The following is a 23,031-nucleotide window of genomic DNA, read 5'->3' on the forward strand; positions in this document are numbered from 1 at the left end:
CAGGCCATAGGTGAGATGCCACATAGACTGTAGTGTGGTTAGTTACTTCAATATATGCAGATTTGTGGCTCTTCTAGTTAGCAAATCTGCCCAATGTGTTCAACTATTTAGCTTTTTATTTTGTTTGACATGAATCTTTTATGCTGTACGCTCAAATTAGATGAATTTGTCATTCTGTATGTAAAAACATAATTAAACTAATAATGTCCATCAAGCCAAACCTGCTATGCCATTGTTAATGCCCAGCTTAATCCTATATGCCAGGGATGCTGCTGCTAAATCAAGAGCACTGATTGGTGACAGAAGGAAAGTATGTGTGGCAGACAGCAGCACAATATGCAATGTATCATTGCATTGGCATGAACAGGTCTTACTAGCCCACACTGGTCCAGTTTTTTGCAGACAGTTTCCAAATTGTACACAATAAATATTTGTTTTTGTGAGTATTTTTAATATACTTGGCTGTGTGTGCGCACGTGTGCATAACAAATATAAGCAGCTATTTCACATTAAAGACCTGTGGACCACCTAATGCTGTTCAGCTACAAACAAATTGTTTGTAGGGGGACATATAGGGCATAATCAGGGCTGCCATCAAAAATGCTGGGGACCGGGACTGGAAAAAATAGGCAGGCCCTACAACACCCCCCTTCCTGCAGCTCCAACCCCTCAGTGTCTCCCCAGCCATCACCCCTTTAGTCTCTCCAGACAGCCCCTGCATCCAGCCCATACAGCGCACTGTGGAGCTCATTCAGACCCGCTCGCTGGCAAAAAGGGTCCGGATATTTAAATGAAGCACTCGCACTGCATCGCGTAAAGGACTCCCACTATGTTTTAGCAAGCTACGGCAAAGTGCGCTCGCAAATGTCTGAAGACGCCCCCTTGCCACTCGCAACACATGTCATCTCCGGGAAATGAAGGATTAATCGAGACCATCTTGAGCCATCGGAGCTGCTCGCAGCCCTTGTGGGCGCCTTAGCCTGCTGCAAGCACAGCAATCAGCGCTGGCTGAAATACATGCAGGTGACGTGTACAATGACGCTACTTTGCTAATTATGCACGCCCTTTAAACGCCGTTTTGGCGGCCAGACATGCCTGCATGCGCACATCCACTCCCCTGTTCACTAGCACCTTCCCCTGTTAACTCCCACAAATGGCACTATCTGTCACTCAAAGCAGTGACCTGATAGTGGCTTACGAGTTACCAAAATCAGATTGTAACGAATGGCTTGCGCACGCGCACTGCGAATTATATGCAAGCGCAGATGGGCGAAAATCGCTCAGAGCGAGTGGGTCTGAATCAGGTCCTGTGTCTTCTGGATGCTCCTATAAATGCTGTGTCTGCTTCCTGACGGTGGAGCGATGCACGTGATGTCATGTCTCAATAAAAAAAAAGTATTGTACCAGGCAGCGACAATCCCCTCACACATTTCTCTCTGTGATCCCTCACATTCCCCTCTGTCTCTCAGCGACCCCCTCCACATTCCCTTTTCTCTCTCTGTGATCCATCCACATTCCCTATCTCTCAGCGACATCCTCCATATTCCCCTTTTTCTCTGTCTGTGATCCCCTCCACATTCCCTCTCTCCCTCTCACCCCCTCCACATTCCCCTCTCTCAGCAATACCCACACATTCCCCCGTCTTAGTGACACCCCCATACATACTCCTCTCTCTCTCTCATCAATCCCATTAAGATTCTCCTCTCTTTCAGCAATCCGCCCCCGCAACATTCTCCTCACTCTCACAGCAACCCCATCCACATTCTTCTCTCTCAGCGATCCTTACCACATTCCTCTCTCTCTCTCTCTCTCTCTCAGCAATCCCCTTCTTAATCCACCTCTCTCTCCACAATCCCCCCCACATTCCCCTTTCTCTCTCAGCGATCCCCCTACATTCCTTTCTGTGTGTAAGTGATCCTGCCCACATTCCCCTCTGCCTGTCAGTGATACCCCCCACATACACACTCCCCTCTGCCTCTCAGTGATCCCCCCCAGGGGCGTATCTAGGGGTCTGAGCGCCCCTGGCAAGCTAAGGGACAGCGCCCCCCCCCCCCTCTCTCTCTCGCATTTTCCCCTACCACACAGTCGGGCTTACGAATGAACCCTGACTCCTCCCATCTCTACTTATGACTCCTCCTACTTCCAATCCTGACCCCTCTCATTGTATTGTTATTTGTATAGTTTATATTTGATGAAAATGTTTTGTCCCAACGCAACTCTTCACTTATAAATATAGTTAATTATTTTATGTTGTTGCCCTCACCCCTTCTCTTATTTATAATTAATGATCCCCTATTACCCTTCACGTTCACTTACTGTATATGTGTGTGTGTGTGTGTTTCGTTTAATACTGCTTTGTCCCCTACTCCCTTTTACTTAAATTACACATATGCTCAAAGAATTTTTGGCCCCTCTTCACTTGTATACTTTTCTTGTGTGTGTCCTCCCCTCCCCTTCACCACACATGCATACATAGATTACATACATAAACACACACACAGCATACATACACACAGGGCCGGTTCTCCCGTTACACATGGTGCGCAGCTGCGTAAGGCGCCACATAGTGAAGGGCGCCTCAGCTGCGTACCATGCGGGCCGTGGGCAGACTGAGTCTCTGTGATTACCCGGCTCCCGCAGTGGGTAATGGGAGTGATGTCATGACGTGACATCACTCCCATAATGCAAAGCGGCAGACGGAGGAGCTGATATCGGCGACGGGACCAGGAGCAGTAGCGGGTTTCAGGTAAGTGTTTTTTTTTTTATTTTTATTATGTCTCTACTGCTGGAGGGGGGGGAGGTGGATTACTACTGGGGGCACTACAGGGGGGGCTACTACTGGGAGCACTACAAGGGGGGGAATACTGGGGGGGCTACTACTGGGGGCACTACAAGGGGGGACTACTACTGGGGGCACTACAAGGGGGGACTATTACTGGGAGCACTACAGGGGGGCTAATATTGGGGGCACTACAGGGGGGGAATACTACAGGGGGGGATTACTGCTGGGGCCACTACAGGGGGGGAATACTACAGGGGGCACTACAGGGGGGGAATACTACTGGGGGTACTACAAGGGGGGATTACTACTGGGGGCCCTACAAGAGGGGGGACTACTACTAGTGGCACTAAAAAGGGGGGGACCACTACTGGGGGCACTATATAAAGAGCACTGCATAGGGGGTACCACTACTAGGGGCACTGCATAGGGTGGGGGAGTACTACTGGGGCACAAGGGGCACTGCACAGGGGGGACCACTACTGGGGGCACTGTAAAAGGGGCACTGCATAGGGGGTACCACTACTGGGGGCACTGCAAAGGGGGACTACTACTGGGGGCACTATATAAGGGGAATACTACTGGGGGCACAAGGGGCACTGCACAGGGGGGACCACTACCGGTGGCACTGTAAAAGGGGCACTGCATAGGGGGGTGCCAAAATATACTCGCTTACCAAAAAACTTGGGCTAGGGCCGGCCCTGCATACACACATGACATACTTACAAGCATACATACACACATGACATACTTACAAACACACACCGCATACATACACACATGACAATACAAACACACACACACAGCATACATGACATACTTAAACACACACACAGGATACATACACACATGACATACTTACAAACACACACAGCATACATACACACAAGAGACTGACCTGTTAACACAAACACATACCCCCCACACGGCCAACACTAACAAGAGACTGACCTGTTAACACACACACACCACCTGTTAACATGTCAGTGCTGTGCCGCGCCGAACATCTCCTCGTACCCTTGCACTGGGAGATGAGTCACTGGAGGGATGTCATGACGTCTCAAGCCAGTGCACCATGCAGGAGCTGAGGGAGGCAGGGCTCACAGGCTCACAGCAGGGTTGTGGATAGATCCCCTTCCGTAGATGTACCTACTGAAGGGGATCTATATACACAACCCTCACAGCAGTCAGGACAGCCGGGTGTGCCGCTGATATACACCGCAGCGGGCACCCAGCAAACAGAAATTGCAGCAGCGGTCGTGTCAGCATTCTCCGCTCAGTGTGGCCACCCTACCTACCTATCCTTTGCATCGGGTGCCCAGCACACCATACCTGTCTGTCCACAGCAAAGCGCATGTATTGCTATGGTGTCATTGCCGGGTGGCGCCGCCTGGCGGCCGGCGCCCCTGGCAAGTGCCATGCTGGCCAAAGATATAGATACGCCCCTGATCCCCCCCCACACACACACACACACTTCACCTCTGCCTGTCAGTGACCACTCACACACACACTCCCTTCTCCCTGTCAGTGACACCCTCTCGCACACAATCCTCTCTTCCTGTCAGTGACACCCCCCACATACACATTCCCCTCTGCCTGTCAGTGACGCCCCCCAACATACTGACTCCCCTCTGCCTGTCATTGACCCCCCCACACCCTCCGCTCTGCCTGTCAGTGATCCCCCCACAACCCCCTCTGCCTGTCAGTGACCTCCCCCCCACACACACATAATTGTGTGTGTGTGGGGAAACACCCCCCGGCCCCCCCACACACACTCCCCTTTGCTTGTCAGTGCCCCCCCACACACATTTCCCTCTGCCTGTCAGATTTATGTTACACACAGTACTATAGTTCCCCCTTACTTATTAATCATCTTCTTTCCCATGATAAGCCCCGCCCCCTTTACCCTCTCCAGCCCCTGGGTTCCTGGGAAAGGAAACCTGGCTCCTCATTGGTCGATGGCAGCCATTTTTCCATCGCGTGCTATTGCGGCCGCCATTTTCTGTTAGCCCCTGCTGCAACCTCAACCAGGCCCAGCCTGCCCCTGATCACCAGTAAGTCTGTTCCCTGGATGGGCCTCTCTCTCTGTCCGGTCCCGGTACTCCAGCCCTGGTAGTCCTCCCCTGATGACGGCCCTGGGTATAATTGCTATTGCTCTGGGCTAGTATAATGAGGGGTGGGATTTACAACAAACTGGGGAGTACTACCTTATTCAGAGCAGTATATTGTACTGTACTTCAAGTAATAAGAACTGCAGTGCCCCAGGGGCAATCAGTCTGATTTACTGCCCGACACAGGAAGAAATCCAGATTGTCCTAAGGTAAGTACTAACTAACCTAATTCTACCCCCTAACCCCCCCCTTAGGGGTGCCTAACCCTAACCTCCCCACCCAAGTGCCTAACCCTAACCCCCCTCTAAGTGCCTAAACCTAAGTCCCCCGGGGGGGTGCCTCACCCTAACCTCCCTCTGGGGGTACCTAACCCTAACCCCCCGTTCCCCTAGCCTAACCCTAACCTCCGGGGGGATGCCTAACTCTAAGTCCCCCCGGGAGCCCTAAACCTAACCCTCCCCCCCCGCGGCTGTCCGCACCCGGCGCCCGGCTTACCTTCGATCAGTAAGCCGGGTGTCGTGCTCCCGGCGTAAGTCTAATGACAGGCGTCGGGATTTTGACGCCTGTCATTAGTGCCTTGCCAGGATTAAGCAGTTGGGAAGCCGGCTGTCGGGATTAGGTCCGCCGGCTTCCCGACTGCATACCCCCCAGATTGCCTGTCTTGCACGCACCCATTATGGCATGCAGTTAGGCATTTTGTTGGACAATAGCTTTGGTAACAATAATTAAATTAAAAACTCCATTGAAAGTTGTTTATATTGATGTTTATTAAATTTCTACTTCCTAACATTCCTTGCCATACTCTGACAATATAATGCTTTCTTTATTTTCAAGGATTGTAATTACAAGTAATTAATGAAGACTTGAATACCTTTGTTTGTGGCTGCACTATTAATATTTGGCTAAGCTGCATATACAAACATCTTCAGGGTGTCACCTTATAGGAAAGTACCACACATCTGTAATAAAACCTGTTGAGGACGGTGGAAATTATGTGAAGAGGCCATTGGCCTAGACTGACTAGAAAAATGACCAAATAGTTGTCGCCAGTTAATTTACCACAAAAAGTAAAAACATGGATTAATTGTGGTGATTAATAACAATAAATAATGCGAACAATTGGAGCATTGAATACAACATATTGAACAACAGTGCAGAATAAATGTGCACTTCATTGGATATAAGGATCATAACTATAATTGCAGTGCTAGTCAGATTGTTTATTCAGTTCTGAATGATTAACCTTGGCTACTATATCATGGTGAGTTCTCAGGGACAGACTAGGTTTCCAAAAGAGCCACAGTACATCGCACCACTATGCCCCCCACATTTGCAATCACTCCTCCCATGCACATTTTTATCTTCCTGTTTATTAGAGTTACAATATATTGAATTATTGTTTTATTTTTCAATTGATTTATCACAAATTTGTTTAAAAAAATACCCAAAAAGACACTTGGGGGCCCATGTATTATCGGATTTTAGACTCGATAGTTATAATTTCTTATCTCCACAATAAGAAATAATATATTGCAAGCATGTACCATGAAACACATACAAGGTCATCTCTACGATGTGTAAAAGTAAAGTGATCACTTTACTTTAATTTCCGGCATGTGCGGTCTGCAAACTGCGCATGGGCGAGTGGAGAGTGCCGGGGTGGCATCCTACCGATCTTTCTCGCTGTACTGTTTGATAACTGTAGCCCATAGATTACAGTGGCTAATGCCATTATCAGATGGAGTTAGCTACTGTTGACCAAATGCAAACAGAAAGTAACATAACTATTATGATATTTAGAATCAAAAATAATACCCAATTTACAGTACTTCCAACTCCTCAAGCCCTAAGCAGGAATGCTACATACTTTGGTAGATTTGGTCTAATATCTGGGAAGGGATTTCCACATCCTTAAATGTATGCATCAATGAAAATGTTTCCAATTTGTTTTTACACAGGTATGGCGTTTCAATTACATGACATACATTTTGTCTGCATGTATCCCGTCTCTGTGGCCAGAGAAGGTCCTTTTTGGCCAGTGAGGGTATTTTCTGCATATCTGGTGGTCCTGTGGACAGAAATCTGACAGTCTCCATCACAACAGGGATGATCCCACCTAACTCTAAATTCACTCTACCATCTTCCTTTTCTGCAGATTCCGCTGTAACTGAGTAAATGTTTTATGCATACGTTTAGCTCTGCCACCTATTCACGTCCTGGAAAACCCCAAATCCACCAGCTATATCTCATGTTATCTTGAGAAACATATCAGATGGAATATACAACTAGTATATTGAGGTTCTTTTCTGACCAGTGTAGTATGAAAAGTCGACAATCAGAATGTTGACATGAACATTAGATCAACAAGCAATACTTTAAAACGTGGACATGTTCATATGTTGCCGTCACCAGAATGTTTAACATTCAAGTGGACTTGTTATATACATGTTACTGTTGTGTATATCTGCAAGCTTATACTTATTAATAACTAACTGGGATACCCAGTGTTGCCCGGGTTGAAGACCACGTACACGTGCAGCCTTAATTTTTTTACATTGTCCTCATCTATAACCTGGACATGGTAGCAGCTGCGATAGCTGTAATATGGTAATACAGCAGGAGGCATTATGCCATGAACACAGTATTGAATCATCTGCAATCCCTTCAGCCGGCTGAGTGACCATGGGGTCATGCAAGCTGGCCGCCACAGACGAGTAAAAGAGGCCAGGAAATCCTGGCCTCTCCACTCTCCCCCAATAGCTGTGACACACCTTCGTTTTGGTAAATGGAGGCCATCGCCACCCAGAAACTGCAGTAGACTGTCAATCACCGACAGTCTGCTCCAGGCTGCGTGTGGGATCACAGACCCATACTGCACACGCGATAATTGGGAATCTGCATGATCCCTGTCACTGTGTCCACAGCTGAATCACACCTGAAATCACTCTGCAGACCAACATTGAATACCATGTCTAGCAGGGCTGCCATCATGGGGGGAATGTTGGGACCGGAGTTCCGTTCCTGGACAGAAGTGCCACAGTCCGCAGTGGCACTGTGTGGCTGCGATTGATCTCCCCTGCTGTTTGTAATCTCTGTATGCTAAGCTTTGCCAGGATCAAAGATTGGGGATTGATTATGCTGTCTGCCACAGTCCTAATGTATCCAGTGCTGAGTTGCTCATAAGCCTGCCAGGCACTCTGCTAAGAACCCCAGGGTGGCTGCTGTAAGCAAACACAGAGGGCTTACTAACTCTGTATTTCATATATGTGGCTGTTGGAAAAGAGATATAACACAGCACTTTGGAAGAGATGAAACTGTGACAGTGTGTGTATGAAGCCAGCCAGAACCTGTGTTATTTTTTCTGTTTGTGTGACAGTGTGTGGCCCTGACAAAGTTCAGACCTAGGCAAAAACCTAATCCTGGTCAAACTACACCACCATGCCAAATTTGGTGGAGCTAGGTACAAAACTCTGGCCACGCATAAAGGGCAGACAGTCAGAGACACACACACACACACAAACACACACTTTCTCACTTATTATATAGATATAAATTGCAACTTTTAATCTATATGTTGTATATTAATACAAAACTACAAAGGTTTAATATTATATGTCAATTGTAAACTACAATGTTTGAAGGTGATCACCTGTTATTTATCAAACATCACTGCTATATATTTTGAACACAATTTTTAATAAACATATCTTTTAAAATACCCACATCTCTACATTCTTTTTAATATATAGAAGGTAGACATTTTGCGCCATGTACCTTTGCATCCTATTTACAGTCTTTAACGATTAAGAAATAGTGCTGTGTGATGGTACTAACAATATCTTCTTTCTTTTAACTATGGGAAGAATCCAACGAAGGCAGTGAGATGCTCTGGGCAATGTTCTGCTGGGAAACCTTGGGCCTTGGCATTCATGTGGATGTTACTTTGACACAAACACCTACTGTACCTAAACATTGTTGCATACCAAGGGGGTGATTCAGTAGTGGATTGAATTACAAAGCTGCACACAAGCAGCTTTTCAAAAATATGCAAATGCAACAGGAGGTGTCTGACACCCCCTGCTGCATTTTCGATCCCAGCACAGGCTGGGATAACCATCGCGACCATTGGTCGCAATGGTGGGTGGCGCGGGCCAACTGAGTCTTGGCCTTGTCACTCCTGGAAAACGGGAACGACGCGCCCCAGTTTCTGTGTACGCCCCCGCACCGCCCCATAAATGCCTCTGGATGTCAATCAAGCAGAGGCATGCGGATGATATTCGGGAATCTGCGTTCAGCATTGCACTACATGAATGCTGAATCAGGCCAGAAGTACACCCCTCTATGACAATGGTATTACCTAATTATTATTATTATTATTTATTATTATTATTATTAACAGTTTCTTATATAGCGCAGCATATTCTGTTGCGCTTTACAATTTGAATCAACATTAATAGAACAAGACTGGGTTGTAAAAGGCAGGCATAAAGGTAAGAGGGCCCTGCTCGCAAGCTTACAATCTATACCTAATGGCAGTGGCCTCATTTTGCAGGATAATGCACACTGCAAAAATTGTTCAGGAATGGTTTGAGGAACTTGGCCTCCAAATTCCCCAGATCTCAAACCAATTCTAGCATCTGTGGGATTTTCTGAGCCATTGAGGACATACCTCACAATTTACAGGACTATAGTCTTGGTGGCAGATACCACAGGACATCTTCAGAGCAGGGCCGGATTTCCCACTAGGCAATAAAGGCACCAGTCAGTTGTACAGAGGCCATTACTTGGGGATCGCGAGCTCAGACGAAAATGTCAGATGGTGCACAGCACACTGCGCTGGCTGGCTAAAGACAAACGGAAGCTGTCTAATCACTGCGTTAACAGCAGCTTGATGGGTGCCAGCTCCAGAACCAGGGGACAAAGCCGGTTCTGCTGTGTTGTGCTTGTGACTATAGGCAGCGGCTTGACATCATAGGTCACGCTGCCGCATGCTGTCCCTCCCACACACACAGTGCAAATACAGTCAGTGCAGCCACTGACTAATCACTGAGGCTACTGCTGCATGCCGGTGATACGGCGGGCTAAAGGCAAGTCATGGACCGGATCACTAGTCCTATGGGTCATAATGGAGCTCCTCCTAAACCTTTCCCTGCAGTTCTATGAGGTGAGGTCACTCAGTTTTATGGGAAGGGAGGGGTGGGGTGCAATGAATTAATGAATGTTTTATATTTTTTCCTGTGGGGGCTATGAATTAATGTATGTTTTATATATTTTTTTTCTTTGGCAGACTGTGTGTGTGTGTGTTGTTTTTCCTTTGATGGACAATGTGTGTATTTTTTCTCCTGTGGCGGATATTATGTGTATATTTTTTTTCCGTGGCGGACATAGTATAAAAACGGGGAGTGAACACCGCGCTTCGATCAATATAGATCTCCTAATACTTATACTGCTGCTAGGTAGTGAGAGGGTACACTCCACTGTACCCTCAATGCATATATGCAAGAAAAAAAAATGTTGTTGTTTATATTATATGTAGTATACCGGTATTAGGAACTATGGCCCTCATTCAGAGCCGTACGCTCTGAGCAGAGCGCACGCTCTGAATGAGGGCCGGGCTCCATTTTCATGGAGCGTCCTCCTGGACGCTCGTATAGCTGTGGGTCACCACCCACAGGCTATACGAGCGTGCTTTGTGATGGCCGCGATGGTCGAGACCATCGCGACCATCGAAATTGCGAGCCTGGCCTGCGGTTGAGGTTTTCAACCGCAAGCTCCGGAGTGATTTTGGCTCTATCAGAGCCAAAATCACTCCCACTGACATCACTAGTGATGTCAGTGGGCCGGCTTCTGACGGGAGGCGTTCCCGTGGGAACGCCCCCGTCAGGGAGGCACGCCCCCGGCACGCCCACCAAAGGGGGCGTGCTGTCAATCAACATTGACAGCACGCCCCCTTTGATCGGACACAACGAGCGAAGGACTTTCCTTCGCTCGTCGCGTCTGGCGCATGCGCACGACGGAGCTCCCTCCGTTGTGCGCATGCTCAGTGCATAACATCGACCCACTTGCGAGCGGACAGCCGCTCGCGAGTGGGTCTGAATCAGGCCCTATACTTGTAGTGTGTATGCCATTGATTTGTCATTTTTATAAATAATTGTTTACATTTACTTTTACCTTTGTGCACTATATACAAATAAATATTTATCTTTTCATTATACCATCTACTCTCGTTCCATATCTACACTTTTTCTGCGCTGGAGGTACCTTCCCCTCTTTTTTTTCTTGCGGACATTGGACCTCAAAATGCGAGCGCTAGCTCTGAATGAGGATGCCACTTTGCTTTTTAAAGTCGGCCTCCTAGTCACTCGCTAGGGTGTGGGTTACCACCCACAGCTCTAGCGAGTGTCCAGGTTGATAGTCGCGATGGTCACGACCATCGCATCGAGGCTTGCGAGGAGACCCTTGCGGGGAGGGTTTTCTCTACCGCAAGCCCCAGAGAGCTTCCGGCTTTAACAGAGCCAGAAGCTCTCCCCCTGACATCACTGGTGATGTCAGTGGGGCAGCCCACAAACGGCAGGCGTTCGCATGGGAACGCCTCCGTTTGTGAAACCACCACACCGACAAAACGGGGCGAGCTGTCGATCACCATTGACAGCCGTCCCTTTTGTAGTGAGCTCCGGAGCAAGAGAATTTCTCTCTCGATCCGGGGCTTGCGCACGCGCAGTGCGGCCGCTGCGCGGGCGCAGAGGCAAACATCAACCCGCTTGCGAGCGGGTCTGAATGAGGACCATAGTGTATATATTTTTTTCCTGTGGCGGACATAGGACCTAATTCCGAAAGGATTGCAACTGTGATTACCCGCGTGCCTGAACCAGTCACTGCGATCGCAGAGACTATGCAGAGCCAACGCAGAGTGATTGACAGGAAGTACCGTTTGTGGGAGGTGACTGGGGGGTGGTCAGCGAAATGCAGGCATGTTAGTACATTCGAACGTTGTTGCAGGAGCGTGCATAAATTAGGCACTGTGATGCCATACGCAGCTCAAGTACTCACTGCATGCGATCATGTTAACAAATCCTGAGTAAGGTCAGACCTTGTGCAAATGTGCGTGAGGCTCCGACTGTGCTTGATGTTACCGATGGTTTCACAGTCTTGCTAAATATTACGGCTGTTTGTAAGGTAAGCTTCCTTATGTTGTGCTGCGAAGCATATCATCGCAGTGAGTCTGCGTGCATAATCGCAACTGAGATCGCACTTGTGATATGTAGTAAATCAGGCCCACAATGTGTTTTTTTTTTTTCTGTGGTGGACTAATTCTGTATATTTTTTTTCTGTGGCAGACATAATGTTTATATTTTTTTCTGTGGCAGACATAGTGTGTTTATTTGTTTTCCTGTGGTGAACAGTGCTTGTGCTTTTTTTTTCTGTGGAAGACATAGGGGTATATTTACTAAAATGAGAGTCTTTAGAAGTGGAGATTTTCCCCATAGCAACCAATCAGATTCTACTTAACATTTCACTAGCACCTTCTAGAGGATAATAGCTAGAATCTGATTGGTTGCTATGGGCAACATCTCCACTTCCAAAATCTCTCACTTTAGTAAATATACCCCATAGTGTGTATATATTTTTTCTCTATCAGACATTGGGCCTGATTCAGCAAGGAACGCACAGGAGAGAACGCACGCACTTGGCCGATGTTTTTGCACTGCGCATGCGTATGCATTGCACTGAGCGTGCGCAAACTAATCAGTGTGATCGGGTTAGGGTACGTAGACCACACGTAGTGTGTACGCAGACCCATCCGATATTGATTGACAGGAAGTGCCGTTTGTGGGTGGTGATGGGGGGGTTGGTTAGGCGAATGCAGGCATTATAACACCGTTAGAGGGGTGTGCGTATTTAAGGCATATCGTTAGCTGTACACAGGAAGCGGCCAAAATCCTGCGGCTGGTCAGGTCAACCACTGTTATGCTAATGGGTCCGATGGTTCTCGATGTTACCGATGTTTACGCTATCTTGCGTTCTGATCAGGCTGTGAGTAAAGGGAGATGGACGGCTTAATATGGGTCTGGGCGTCTGCATTTTGTGCTGCGTTCTCAGGGCCTGATTCAAACCCGCTCGAGAGCGCTCGCAAGCGGGTCGACGTTGGCCAAGTGCGCATGCGCACAAGGGAGCCGGCTCCGTCGTGCGCATGCACGAGATCCGCATAGCGACGGGCAAGCCGTCGCTATGGATCTCGCTACAAAGGGGGCGTGCTGTCGATGTTGAGTGACAGCACGGCCCCTTTGGTGGGCGTGCTGGGGGCGTTGCTGCCCTGTCTTAGGCGTTCCCATGGGAACGCCTACCGTCTGGGGCCGGCCCCACTGACATCACAAATGATGTCACTGGGAGTGCTTTGGCTCTGATAGAGCTAAAAGCACTCCAGGGCTTGCGGCAGTCGAGACCCTACCACAAGGGTCTCGTCGCAAGCCTGATGGTCGCGATGGTCATTTTTTTTCCCTGTGGTGGACAATGCTTGTTATTTTTGTTTTCTATGGCAGACAATATGGGTGTTTTATTTTTCTTCCTGAGGTGGACAATATGTATTGACTATTTGGTATTTCTCTACTTGTCTTCTGTGAAATAATTTGTTTAATAAAAAAAAATGAATTGTTTAAGAGAGGGAGGCCCATACCGGTATCTTGCTTAGTGCTCCATGAGGTCTAAATCCAACTCTGCTTAAGAGGTCTTGTGTAGTCCATGTCTTGATGGGTCAGAGCTGTTTTGGCGGCATGAGGGGGATCTACACAATATTTGACAGGTGGTTTTAATGTAAGGCTGACTGGTGTATATACAGCCTAGAATATCCAGCAATGCCCTATACTCAACTGTTATTCTATTCACTAATAGAAAGCTATAGGAAAGTAATTTATGTTGTCCTTTGCTATAGTGGTTTAATTGCATTCAGTGTTGTAAGCTTAAACTCTCTGCTTTAGTTAATTATAGGAAAAACAATCACACACACCTGATCCTGCTAACATCCCACCTTTTCCACATGTCCTACTCTTGTTATTATAAATAAACATTTCACAGCTCTCCATGCTGACAAAAGTCCTTATTCAGGGACTGATACAGAGTTGAATATGTTTTTATTTGCGTAGCGTTTCTTGCATGAATTGCACTGTGAATAATCAGAAAATTAGTTCACGGAAATCTAATAATATAGAGTTAAACGCTTTCTTATCATATCTACACTTACATATGCTTACAAATATGCTATCTTTCCGTGCCCATTCCTTTGAAATAGAAAGTGACACAACATATGTGTAAAATGAGAAACAAAGCTGATACATTCAAATTATGTTAAACAAAAGTCAAATACTAGGATCTACAATGACCTGCTGTATGCTACTTTAGATTCCAGATTGGTTTGGATGCAGACAATAATGTGCACATGAGAACATAATGGAAGCTGTTTGCTGTGAAGAATCCAAACAAATATATTTGTGGTTTGCCCATAACAATCATACATGGGATTGAATATTTTTATATATTTGCTGCAGAGATTTGTAGGCTCTGGCTTGGGAATACTGTATGTGCTGGATTTCTACTGACATCATTGAAAATTAAATGCAGACTACTTGGCTATCTGATGTCAAAATTAAAAGAACACATCATGAGGTCATAGGCTTTAACCTGAAATTCCCTCAGTTAACAAGGTACCTAATCTTTCTACTTCAGGGTCCATAGGGTATCCACAGGATACCTTGGGGTATAGGTGTGACGTCAGTCGCAGGGCACCAAAGAGTTAAGCTTTCAGCCTCCCAGGATGCACTAGGTCCCCCTCCTATACCCCGCCCCCGGGCCAAGGCACCTCAGTTTAGTTTGGTGCCCGGCCGGCGTCGGGTGCACCTGTCGGAGTGGGGGCTAGAAGAGCCCCTGAAGCTTTCTTCAGTGCAGCTGTGGCTGCACATCTGGATGTACAGCATGGACAGTCAGTCCTGACGTCCATGCTGTCTTCCCTACACCCCCGCCGGTACCAGAACGCCGGTACCGATCCGGGGATGCTGGTGAGCATCTGGGGTGACCCCAGATGTTCCGGACCATGGCCGGATCCAAGGGGGACAAAGGTAAGCAGCGGGGTCCCGCGGTGGGTCCCCGCTGGTCACATGGTCCTAAGTCCCAGGGCAGGGGGCTCCCTGGGGACTGGCTGCAGCGTGGAGCCAGGTACTGAACCTGCGCTTTCCACTACCCCCTGGGACAGCGGACCGCAGCAGAGCGGTAGCGCTGCGGCAACCAGGGGTTAAATGCATGCCAGGGGAGCGCGCCTTCCCTGTCTCACAGCCGGCGCCTCCCCCGCTGCACACAGCCCTCTCTGCACTGTGCTGACTCGTCCTGTGTCAGCGCTCCTCCCCCAGGCCAGCTTCTCTCTGCTCCTCGGCGGCCATCTTCTCTGCAACGCATGGTGAACGCTGCTGGAAGTCTGGAAGGAAGCATCGTGGTCTGGGTCCCCCCGCATACCTCTCCTCCGCTGTGGCTCAGGTCTGTGTATGCAGCGCTGTGTCCTACCAGGCCCTGTGTCTGTGTAGTTGAGTGATCAGCGCTGTTAGTGCAGGAATTGTTATTTCTCTGCATTGTATGTGACTGTGCTAGCGCTGCCTGTAACTTTTCTTCTCTAAACTGTCAGCTTTATTACTGTCCCTGTTCTTTCTGCTAAAGCCCTTGCGGTGCGGTGCTGCAGGGTGGTCTCTCGCCTATTTAATACTTAATTGGTGAGAGAGGTCACATACGTGGTGCCATCATGTCTGAAAGTGATTTTCCCCTCCGGCTACAGTGTACCACGTGCAAAGTACCGTTAGCGGAGGGGGAGGGTAGCGCGGAGGGCCTTTGCCGGCAGTGTTTGTCCATGGCGCGGCCTATTACGGTTACAGCATCGGTACAGGAGCCGCCCTGGGCTTGTTTCGCTCAGGCGTTAACAGCTTTAGTGTACCAGTTAGCTCCGCAGCCCGCGTTTACTCCGATGGGTTTGTCCCAGCAGTCTGTGGTGTCGTCATCCATGCAGGGGTTCCCACGACAATTGGTGGTACCCCACAGTCTCCCTATTTCCCCGCTCCCGGGTTCTCAGGAGCCAGCGTGGGTTAACTCCCTGACGAGTTCTGTACAGCACTTGTCGGATGTGTTGCAAGGGGAGTCTGTGATGCGGCCTCATAAAAGGCCGGTGGCGTCTCTGTCCGCTCCTTATGAGGATGACGAAGGGACGTCTGATGATGGGGAGATTCTGGATCCTTACGATCAGGAACCTCTCCATACTAAGGACGCTGATGCTAAGTCCAAAGTATCTATTCCTGGACTTATTCGGGCGGTCCGCACAGCCTTGCTGATTGAGGACGAAGTTCCCCCAGCGGCTAAATCTAAGTATGCCTTTTTCAAAGATGTGAAGGGCGATGCCACAGTCTTTCCTCTTTCGGGTCAGTTGGTGGACCATTTAGAGGAGGCGTGGAAACAACCTGGCAAAAGATACCAGCCGCAGAGATGCCTGGCGGTGGCTTATCCGTTCGCGGATAATTATTTTGCTAAGTGGGAATCCCCTCCACAGGTGGATTCTCACGTGACCCGTCTTGTCCGTAGTGCCACATTGCCGATACCATCCATGTCCTCCCTTAAGGATGCTACGGACCGCAAGGTAGAAATCTGCCTGAAGTCCGCTTATTCCCTTGCAGGGGGGGCAGCACGGCCGGCTATGGCCATTTGCTGGGTTGCCAGAGCGATGGAGCGCTGGGCGGATTCATTAGAGGCTTCCTTTGAATCCGACTGTCTGGCCGAACAGGCGGAGTTGATTGGCAATCTCCGTGATTCGGCCACCTACATCAACGAGGCGGCTCTAGACATTAGTACTCTGGTGTCTAGAATTTCTTCAGCAGCGGTAGCTGCTCGTCGCACCTTGTGGCTGCGATCCTGGAAGGCGGACGCAGATTCCAAGAAAGGTCTGGAAGCGTTGCCGTTTACCGGAGAAGTTCTCTTCAGTCCGGATCTGGATAAGATTGTGGCCACGCTGGCGGCAGCCAAATCAGCTTGTCTCCCGTCGGCCGCTGCTCCTTCTGGTTCTGGACCATCGTCCTTTCGGTCATCTAGGGCCCAGGGCAGGCCCAAACTACAGTCGTTTCCTCGACAGGCTGGCCCTAATAAATCGGTCAAGCCCCGGAAACAGGCATGGAGTACCAGACGTCCGGCCCCCAAGCCAGAGGACAAGCCTGCGGCCTGACGGTCCGGGTCTCCCCTTGGGGGATCCCAGGGTGGGAGGCCGCCTGCTGCAGTTCTCCCGGTGTTGGTCGTTCACTACGACAGACACTTGGGTTCTGGAGGTGGTCTCCCACGGGTACGCCCTCTCCTTCCGGAACAGACCCCCGGCTCGATTCTTCACCACGGGTCTACCATCAGACCGGAACAAGGCTACGGAGCTGCGGAAGGTATTGCACACTATGCTCCAGGCTGGAGTTATAGTGCCTGTTCCATTCTCCCAGAGGGGCCAGGGTTTCTATTCAAATCTATTTTTGGTACAGAAACCCAATGGGTCATATCGTCCGATTCTCAACCTCAAAGCACTCAACAAGTCTTTGCGGGTCCCGAAGTTTCGGATGGAGACCCTACGGTCCATCATTCTGGCGCTGGAACGTGGGGACTACATGGTGTCATTGGACATACAGGACGCTTACCTGCATGTCCCTATTCTTTTGCGCCATCAAGAGTTCCTTCGGTTTGCAATCCGCAGCGACCACTTCCAGTTTCGGGCGTTACCTTTTGGCCTGGCGACAGCACCACGTGTTTTCACCAAGGTGATGGCGGTCATGGCGGCTTCTCTGCGGCTGCAAGGAGTCCGCATGTTGCCGTACTTGGACGACCTGTTATTGGTGGCAGGATCTCCAGAGCTCCTGTTACACCACTTGGACCTGACCATTGCACTGCTGCAACGGCACGGCTGGCTAATCAACTGGCAGAAGTCCACTCTAATCCCGTCTCGGAGGATTCTGCATCTTGGAGCCTTATTGGACTCGGGACAGCAAAGGATCTTCGTGACGGAGGACAAGATCTCTGCTTTACAGTCAAGGGTGCGCAGTTGTCTGCACAGCCGCCGGGTGTCCTTACACTCGGCGATGAGGTTACTGGGCTCCATGGTGTCGGTGTTCGACATGGTGGAATATGCCCAGTTTCACTCCAGACCTCTGCAGCACCTGATCCTGTCCAAGTGGAACGGGCTGCCTCAGTCTCTGAAGTTCCAGACGATTGTGCTCACCCCGGAGGTTCGCCTGTCCCTTGCGTGGTGGTTAAAGACGACCCACCTCAACAAGGGACGTCCGTTCTGGGTTCCAAATTGGGTCCTGTTGACAACGGACGCCAGTCTTCGGGGCTGGGGAGCAGTTTCGGGTCCACACTTGTTCCAGGGCAGGTGGACGCCGACAGAAGCGGAGCTTCCAATAAATATCTTGGAACTCCGTGCGGTCTTCAATGCTCTCCTGCAGGCACAGCGGTTTCTCCAGGGTCACCCGGTGCAGGTCCAGTCGGACAACGCTACCACCGTGGCCTACATAAACAGGCAAGGAGGAACTCGCAGTCGGGCGGCTCTCGTAGAGGTCTCTCGGATCCTGGTTTGGGCGGAGCGCAATCTTCCGGCCATATCAGCGGTCTTCATCCCGGAAGTGCTAAATTGGGAGGCGGACTTTCTAAGTCGCCAGGACGTTCATCCAGGGGAATGGTCCCTGCACCCGGACGTTTTTCAACTACTGGTGGACAGGTGGGGTCTTCCAGAAATCGACCTCATGGCGTCCCGGCACAACAACAAGTTGCCGGTGTACGGGTCTCACACAAGAGACCAAGGGGCGTCTCTGGTGGATGCTCTGTCCGTCCGGTGGTCGTTCCGGTTCGCATACCTGTTCCCTCCGGTCTCCCTTCTTCCACGGGTAATCCGGAAATTCAAACAGGAAGGAGGGACGCTCCTGTTGATAGCTCCCGCGTGGCCCAGACGGCACTGGTTCTCAGACCTTCAGGGTCTGTCCGTGGACAGTCCTCTGTGGTTGCCGCTACTACCGGACCTTCTGTCTCAGGGTCCTTGTCTTCACCCGGACCTGACTCGGCTGTCTTTGACGGCGTGGCTGTTGAGACGGCCATGCTGAGGTCCCAGGGGTTTTCCAGCTCTGTGGTGCGTACCATGTTACGAGCTCGGAAACTGTCTTCCGCGAGGATATACCATCGCGTGTGGCATACGTTCTTCCAGTGGTGTCGACCGAGAGGTTATGCACCGCGGGAGTTTCGTCTGTCTCGGATTCTCGCCTTCCTGCAAGCGGGATTAGATCATGGGCTTCGCCTTGCTTCTTTGAAGGTACAGGTTTCGGCCCTATCTGTCTGGTTTCACCGTAGGATTGCTACAATCCCGGATGTGCGCACCTTTATGCAAGGTGTTCTCCGTATTCAGCCGCCCTTTGTTCCACCTGTGGCGCCTTGGGATTTGACTGTGGTCCTGAGGGCTCTCCAAGGACCGCCGTTTGAACCACTGGGCTCAGTGGATATTAAATGGCTAACAGCTAAGACTGTTTTCCTTCTGGCCATTGCTTCGGCCAGACGTGTTTCTGAGTTAGGGGCTCTTTCTTGTAGACCCCCTTTCTTGGTTTTTCATGGGAACAGGGCAGTGCTCCGCACTCGGCCCGAGTTTCTTCCCAAAGTTGTTTCCCAGTTTCATGTTAACGAGGAAATAGTTGTTCCGGCCTTTAAGTCACCGGGTCTTTCCGTGGGTGAGGCCTCTTTGGATGTTGTGCGGGCCTTAAGGACTTATGTTGACCGCACTTCTTCGTTTAGGAAGTCGGACGCTTTGTTTGTCCTCTATGGCTTCCGTAAAAAGGGTTGGCCTGCTTCAAAGCAAACTTTGGCAGCCTGGATCCGTATGGCTATTTCTGAAGCTTATCTTCATGAAGGCCTACCGGTCCCTCCTTCTCTGAAGGCTCATTCCACTAGGTCTGTGGGTCCTTCGTGGGCAGCTCGACGTGGTGCCTCGGCAGTTCAGATCTGCAAGGCTGCTACGTGGTCTTCTGTCCATACCTTCGTGAGGTATTACAGGTTTGACACCTTCGCCTCTCAGGATGCTTCCTTCGGGCGACGGATTCTCCTTTCTGCACAGGAGCATCCCCACCCTTAAAGGATACTGCTTTGGGACATCCCCAAGGTATCCTGTGGATACCCTATGGACCCTGAAGTAGAAAATATGAGATATGGTAAGAACTTACCCTTGTTATCTCTATTTCTACGAAGTCCATAGGGTTCCACAGGACTCCCGCCCTGTCGCACATGTGCTGCAGATTGGCTTTGCTCTGGTCACCGGTTTTCCGTCTCCCTCTGGTGAGAATGTGATTCTTGTATGTGTCCAGATCTTTGTTCTCTCTCTTCCTTCTCCTCCTCCGCCCTATGGCTTGGTAACTAACTGAGGTGCCTTGGCCCGGGGGCGGAGTATAGGAGGGGGACCTAGTGCATCCTGGGAGGCTGAAAGCTTAACTCTTTGGTGCCCTGCGACTGACGTCACACCTATACCCCAAGGTATCCTGTGGAACCCTATGGACTTCGTAGAAATAGAGATAACAAGGGTAAGTTCTTACCATATCTCATATTTTATACTTGCAATATTCTTAAGCCTAATTCAATTTAAAATGTTGTTTTTTGGGATGTACAGTGGAAATTGTATCATGTTTATTTATTTTTTTAATAGCGTTCTAGGCAGTGGCATTACACAATGTAGATTGCAGTTATTAATTTGTAAAATCTAGGATGTACAGAAGAATAGTTACAGCTTTGTTGTTGTGGCTACAGCGGTCAACGCAATAAAAGATTTACATGCAAACATTTGCGTTTCCCACAATACGGCACAAAAATGTTATCTCTAAAGGCTACATTCTCTGCTATTTTTCTCGAAAAAAATAAAAAATATAATATTTTTATTTTTAATAAAGCTTCCCTCCCCCCATCTCCTTAACTTTTAAACTTACAGCAGTGCCTGTTCTAGTCTGTGGCCTCACGCACTGCACAGTGGGAAGCCGTTTGTAAGGGGGGCGCTGTTTGCCTAATTCTTACCTTGTAAAGGCAAACAGGTCTCTTCTCTTTGCTGCTGCTCCTCTGTCCTCTCCCTCCTACGGCTGCTCCCAGATTGCCATGATCTACAACGTCACGCGTAGTGACGTTGCTGGTATTCTGAGAGGGAACAAATGGCGCAGCTGCAGCTTGTAAATATGTAAGCGGGCAAGAATGGATGGGCGCAGTCAGATTAGGCGGCGGCGGGGTGGCTGCGTCCTTGGCCTCATGCCACTTCTTACCGGGTGATAGCCTTGCATGCCTACCCCTAGAACCGCCACTGACCGGTAGAAATAGGCAAAAAAACGGCATGTGTTATCTTCAAAGCCTGTCACCTCACCATCCCAGCTCCAATCACAGTTTGAGTCATCTTTCCTGAACATAACCCAATACCTTACAACCATCTCATTGTCATTCAGCTGTCAACAGGGAATTCAAGCTACCAGTGCACGTTTGATTGTAACATGTAATTTGTCAGGCTTAGAACACCAGAGATCAGTTACTAGTATACAAAGCTTTTCATTTAGGTAACTGCATCTGCTTCGTACATAATACTCAGTGAGGAACTACACTTGTAAAATCAGTGCATTTAATTTTGTGGGATTGTTGGGCTGACTAGATTTAGGCATGGTGGATTGTGTTTTCCTCTTTTAAAATATAGCTTAGTTTAGCCACATTCAGAATGAAGAATGACAATCGCATACCTCCCAACTCTCCCGAATTTATCGGGACAGTCCCGATTTTATGTGACCGTCCCGCTATCCTGCCGACGGGCCGCAGTGTCCCGCAGTGGGGGAGCAGTTGGGGAAAGCATACACCGCTGCTCTGCATAGCAGAGCAGCGTGTATGCAGAGCGAGAATAGATGCTGTGCGCATGCGCACAGCATCTATTCACAGTACGGGGAGAAAGCCCGGGGGCAGCCCAGCATGTTGGAGATGCTGGGCATGCCCCTTAGTGATGTAAACGGGGTGTGCCAATAGGCCACACCCCTTTATGTGTAGGCCACACCCCTTTATGTGCAGGTCACGCCCCCTTTTCGGGAGCGCGCACGCCAACTGCTTTTGGACATATTTTGGGAGGTATGCAGTCGTAACACATTGTATATAAATTGACACTTATGCACATTGCAGTCCAGTGTATGTCAAATTATTTTTTTCTTGTAAATACAGGTAATTTTTGCTAATGCAAAAAACATGGCAATTAACCTTTTAGTCAGTCATGTATTCAAAAGTTGATGTAAATATTTGCCTAGTTCATGGTGTATAAAATGTTTGTATTATGTAAATTCATTTCTGAAAATTGACATTAGTGGAAGAGCTACCCAAGTACTAGACTTTCATAGTTCTTACTTGTATAGAATGCCACAAGCGTTAATAGAGAATAACAAGATACAATGGTAGTATATTTATGTATTAAAACTAAATGGAAGTGAACATTTTTAAAATACATACAAAGGTTTAAATATTGATAGTTTATAATATGCTACTGAATATGACTAATTGGGTAGGGCTCTATATATGTAGAGTTTGTATATTCTCTCCATACTTGTGTGGTATTTCCCTTGGTGTTATTATTCTTACAAAATGGACGTGTGTATGTATTACAGAACTTAGACTCTAAGCTCCCATAGAACACAGACTTGTGACTGAGTCAATATTCTCTCATAATATGAGCTTTATAATAAGCTGGTGTTTTGTAAATATACTATAAAAAGTGCTTATCCCATTCCCTATGAATACTCTACAATCCCTTTTTTTCCAGTACTTATTATTTTCCTGGTTTTCTGTCACTGTATACCTGCTCATTAAAATATTTCTAAGTCGACCCATCTGCAAGGGTTTTCAGTAAGGCTTTCTAAGGGTGGGTACACACCTGAAAGATATATCTGCAGATGATGGTCGTTCATTCACACTGAACGACCATCATCTCTGCTGCAGCGGGTTCCAACAGCCGGGGAGCGGGCAGGGGGCGTGGCCTCTGCAGACATATCTGTTCATTGGCTGTGCAGCACAGCCAATGCGATATGTCTGTGAACGACGTTGTTCACAGACATA

At 48.8% G+C, this 23,031-nt stretch overlaps 1 protein-coding gene across 2 annotated transcripts in view; it reads left to right on the forward strand.

Moving 5' to 3' along the window:
• Positions 1-23,031, forward strand: part of BBS9 (Bardet-Biedl syndrome 9) — a 538,001-nt gene that overhangs the window by 442,451 nt on the left and 72,519 nt on the right. The window lies entirely within an intron of this gene.

The sequence above is a fragment of the Taudactylus pleione genome, unplaced genomic scaffold (genome assembly GCF_031769625.1).
Source record: "Taudactylus pleione unplaced genomic scaffold, aTauple2 ptg000054l, whole genome shotgun sequence".
NCBI classification, from domain to species: domain Eukaryota; kingdom Metazoa; phylum Chordata; class Amphibia; order Anura; family Myobatrachidae; genus Taudactylus; species Taudactylus pleione.